Raw genomic sequence first — 5,592 nt, 5'->3', positions numbered from 1 at the left:
TTCTGAGGGTTTCCAAGTCTTCCTTAAGACATGTTTCCCTCGGATAATTCATCTTCTTCTGGCAAAGGCTACACAATTATTTGTGTCTTCCCCTCGTTGACACAAAATCGAAAGATTCCCTTACTGATTATACTTAGTTTAGCTAGCTGACCTCTTAGCCGACAGTATCCTGTCAGGGGACCGATGAGTATTCTATTCTTCCCCAGGATATATTGCATAAATCGATTATGGTCCTAATAGGAGTCTCTCTGCCTCCCCAGTATATCAAATAGCCTTCTATTCTTGATTCAAGATTGATTTAGGAAATATCTGGTGATGTTTTTATAGATGTTTTTACTATCGTACTTAGCCTTATTTTATGTATTTGGGAATTAAAAAAGAGAACTTCTTTATTTTTCTGAGTGTACACAGGCATTTATGTGAATGTATTTCAATCTAAGCGATTGTAATGCATTTCGTTTTAGTCAGTTTGCGTATGCAAATCAGAAACATGTCGTGAGTTCGATTTTAAATCGTATTTCAGAGTTACCTTTTTGTAAAGAAATTTATACGTGATCATATTGGATCATTTCTGTGAATTTTTATGAGCTTTTAATGTTATAATTTACTTTCCAAATATTTAACGTCAATATGTATATTTATATATGTTTTTATAAAGAGGTTTTGCTTTGTTTAGGCTTTTAGTGGAGGCGTGTGTCATGAATAAATGCGATAGATCTGAATTTTTTACGAGCGTATCTGATTTAATTAGTTTTATGCCTCAAAATACCATAAAATACTGGAAATGCCTTAACACACTTTGCCGCAACAAAGTTGTTATACAAATTAGTGAAATGTGCCAAAAATTTATAAGCACAACTCAGACTTTCAAATAAATTTATGAATCGCATATTAAGCTCGTACAAGCACCCCAAATCTCTCTCTATCTCTGTCTCTCTCTCTCTCTCTCTTTCACCCACTTGAGGCAATAAAAATCATGGCTGCTCCTGTAAACCAGCTAAGTAGGATCCATAAATATTGCAGCTAATCGCACGAACTCTGAGCGAAAACAACGGAGATTGTTTGTAATCATACGAAAATTGCCTACAAATGAACTGCTTAACGGCGTGTCGCACATTTAGAGGGCGCCCCACACACCCCCTCAAGGCCAACACCGAACACAGGCCCAACCCCCAGATGAATCGCAAGCCCTAACAACCCCATTGTATTCCATTTAACCCGGAAAAAACTGTGCCAAATTTGTGCTTGCGGCGGCCGAATAACAATAGCAACAACAGAACTCAATGGCAAACCTTGTATGTGAAATAAAAAATACCCTGTAATCGTGTAGAGTAGGTAAAATGTGTATTGCTTAATTGGAATGCATATTTAATTTCTAGTTATTTTCACTTTTACTACACAAACGTTTTGGCTACACAACTAATACGCCCCTTGCAGAACTGTTATACGGGGTATGGAAACAATCGCAGACTGAAATTGCGCGAGAAGCATATTTAATTTATAAAACGACCAAAATGGCGCTCAGCAAATTGTCGATGGGCATATGCCAAGGATTGGGTGCAGGACGAAGACTGGAGTGGGACTTGTGGCAGCTACTAAGGGTGCCACAAAACTGAAAGCATTACGGCAATGCGGGATGCGTTGAAAAAATTGGTTACTTATTAAAAATGCCCATATAGCATAAAATATTCATATCTGCACATTTATATTCATATGTGTGTACAGTGTGTGTGGGTGTGTGCGTGTGTGGGTGTGTGTGTGTGTGTGTGTGTGTGAGTGTGGTTGCATAAAAATCAGTGGTACCTGCGCAGAGTGGGTGCGAAATTAATTAAGAACGCTCTTTTATGCAGCGATTATTAGGCTTAGCAAAAATAAAAGTTTAATTCCCACTTGCTTGGCGACCTCTTTTATATCAGACTGCCTTAAATATGCACACAAATGTGATTCAACTGAAATTAAAGATATATGTGTCAAATATCCTAGTCTATATATTTAGAGTTAATAAAGCAAAGTCTGTACAGCAATTGAATATCCTTAAATGAAATTACCATTCAGAAGGCAGTCTCTCATTTCAAAATACTAAAATAATACAAATACAAGCAAGTAAGAATGATAAAGTTAAGTAGGGCGATTACGAGATACCCTGTACCCTGCTTTTAAATATATTACTTTAGTTATATTCCCTGCAAGCAGCTTTGGTTATCCGATCTCGATGAGGAATCGATTTGTATTGATAATCGCTAAACGGAGGCAGTTTTCGCAGTATAAGAGAACTCACATATATTCAGAATTGTCTCCAGCTCTTTTAGCGTTATCCGTTTGTGACCTATATATACATATATATATATGGGGTCGAACAGGCTTGCTTCTGCCCATAACATTTTTTTGTATGTATACCCATTTTTAGCAAAAATTAATCATAATTACTAAGAAATCTGTAAAATTGTTAAAAATTTATAAGTAATGGGCTCCACTCAAGTTGCTTATTGTCGTTGCCAAAAATACTGAGAAATTGCTTTCCAATTGAAATTCTTTGTTAATTTCAACACTCAAAATCAATAATCTCAGCTGTTGACTACATTCCCCTTACCCCCCCGTGCAAATCAGTGCGCTGCGATGCTATCGATGCTCAACAAGTCGACCTTTCAAGCAGTTCTCCCCAAGGTTTGCTGACGCCCACACACACAAATAGACTCACTCGCATGGCGATTAAATAATTAATGTGTTAATTTATCGCTTAGCAAATTGTGTGGTCAATTCACTAACAAAATCACGCATAGACCCTGGTTTCTTGGCCCCATCGAAATCGATGTCGAGTGTGGACATGCGAAAAGAATTTTGGAAAGCAATCACGATAGCCTGGGGCATTGGCCAAGGCAACCAAAAGAAAGTGCTTCACGTGTTAAGGGAAATCACACAAATGGCAACAGGGCAAGTAAATACAAGAAAAATACACACACATACACATAGTGTCTCTATCTCTGTCGCTGTCACTGACACTGTCTCTGTCTCTGTCTCCGTCTCAGGCGATTACGTGGGCATTTGAAAGAGATTCGCCATAAAGGTAAAACTGTCACCAATAATAGCGCACCACTGGCCACACATAAAATTCGCGCAACGACGGACAGAGACAGCCATAATCAGTATTGGCAATTGAAGTGACATTTGCGCTGTGCCACCACCCACCACCCACAACCCACCATTTGTATATGAGCCAAATAAAAATGCATACCAAATGAAGCTGGCGAACACTGCAACGAGCAGCGAGAAGACAAACATAGAGACAGAGAGAGAGACAGAGAGAGAGAGAGAGAGAGATGGAGAGAAAGAGAAAGAGAGAGAGCGAGAGAGAGAGAGCGAAAATAAGCCATTTGGAGGCACTTGCGCAGAACTTTGCTGCTGAATATTCCATGAAGTTGCCAATAAAGTCAAGTGGCAAGTCCTGCAAATGGAAACCGGAGCTGGGGCAACCCGTAAGCTTATTTTGTTGTTGCTGCCACTGTTGCTGCCGCTGCTGCTGCTGCCGTTGACTGCAGTAAGCTGCTGCATACTAATTTTGCCATGCCCCTGTCCGCCCGCCCCACTCCGATTGCCATGCATTGTAGTGGCATCTTGGCCTCATTTTGTATTCATACCAAGCACCAATTTCTCGTTGCTGCTATTGTTGCTGTTATTTTCGCCTGCTATTAACTGAAATAAAAGTAAAAATGCAATAAAAATGCGGCCCGCCTCTTATTTTGCATTAAAATTGCATTGCAATTGGCGAAGTCGAGACCTTCTTTATTGTTGTTGTTGTTGTTGGTGTTGTTATTATTGCTGCTGCTGTTGCTGTTTTATTATGGCAATTGTTGCTCGTTTCTGTTGCTGTTCAAATGAAATCCAATTAGTTGGTTACAAGGCCTACGAACAACGTCGATGGCGATGCGTCGTGACTGGCAAAGTCCTTTTGTGTCTGAATCTGAGTTTGTAATTGTGTGGGTCTATAACATTGTATGGCATTGCAGACACTGAGAGAAAAACACACACACAATCATCAAATATCTTACGAAAGTCAGCAAATTATTTTCGTTACAAAAGATTCTTGAAATAGTTTCAAAAATTAGATTCTTTGTTCTCAACTTGTACAACTTTAACTTAAAATTCTGATTTCCTTAATTTAGTTCTGTTTTCAAGCATTTTTTTCCTATTAATAAAATATTAACACTTAGCAATTGTTGGTCTATTTGGGCTTCCGGGTTTTCCCAATCCTTGCAATATATTTCTGACCATTTAACATTTTCATACTCTCAGATTGTTGTTTGCTGTTTAATGAACTCTTTTTATAATTTAAATATGTTTTTTTTTGCTTTCTACAGGTCAAGTGTCTTACATTTTTATTACATTCTTTATAATACATTTTTATTTTAATTTATTTTTAATTTTATATAATTTAGTTCGTGACTTAAACTTTATTTTTAAAATTAATTTTAATTTTTTTTTTTTAGTAAACATTAAATACTTTGTATAAATAAAGAGTTGGAAAGTGTTTTTTTTTTTCATTCTTCCAGCTCGCTTCTAGTCATAATATTTGTTGCTCAGTGTAGCGTGAGTTCCGTTGTGTTGGCTCACGCGCTCAATTGAATATGCAGTAATTGCGCGTTTCATTGTTGGCCATGATTTTGCATGGCTGGTACCAAAAAAGTGTTGCCTAAGTGCAAAATTGAATTTTTGTGATTAATTTTTTGGTTTGCCGAACACGAGGAAAAGCTAGAAATAATCAAATGGTACCTAGAGCAAAAGACACTGTATCCCCGCTACATCTCTGTCTCTCTCTCTCTTTCTCTATCTGTTGCAGTCTTCATTTCTAATTCAGTTCTCTTGCGATGCGTGTACATGGCACATGCCAACATATCAGAAGCAGCTTCTTAGCTTTCCATTGCCAGCATGGCATGCCACAATCAAGTGGCAGCATTCCTGCTCAGGATGCCACCTGAGCTGGACCCGTGCTCAAGGCCAAGACTCGCCAATAAAACTGTCAATTAACCTTTAAGTGAACCCAGAAGAAGAAAAAAAGAAGAAAGACGCCAGGCACAAACGCAGGAAAAGACGCGCATACAAAATAATTTCCATTTTTGCATAGACACCAGAGCCAAGGCATTAGCTATGGTGGCAGGAGGGGGTAGAGCAGGAGGTTATATCTTATCGCTGACTGCCAGAATGCCAGGCGAGAGATAGTAGAACGAACATTTCTGCGCTGGCGCTAATAGAGAACTCAAAGCGAACTCAACTGTCAATGGACGGACATTAGGAAAAACCGCAGGAAAGTGGACCACAGGCAAAGACATGTTCTCCCGCCAACTGCCCGCCCCGATACCGCCCCGTCGCTTTGTGAACTCAAACTGACAAAACGCTGCTATTTCCAATTGTGCTATTAATCTGCCACATTTGCACTTCTCCAGGCCATTCGCTGGCCTGCTCACTCACATAGACACACACACACACACCAAGTTGAGCTTTGTCTCGGTCCGGCGGGAATGAGAGATGAGGGGCGTTGCAAGCGGCCACGCTTGGCTAAACCGAAAATAGAAACAATCAAAATGAAAATACATTCTC

This window comes from Drosophila grimshawi, unplaced genomic scaffold (genome assembly GCF_018153295.1).
Source record: "Drosophila grimshawi isolate 15287-2541.00 unplaced genomic scaffold, ASM1815329v1 contig_311, whole genome shotgun sequence".
Classification (NCBI taxonomy): Eukaryota; Metazoa; Arthropoda; class Insecta; order Diptera; family Drosophilidae; genus Drosophila; species Drosophila grimshawi.
Note: the sequence above shows the minus strand (reverse complement) of the source record.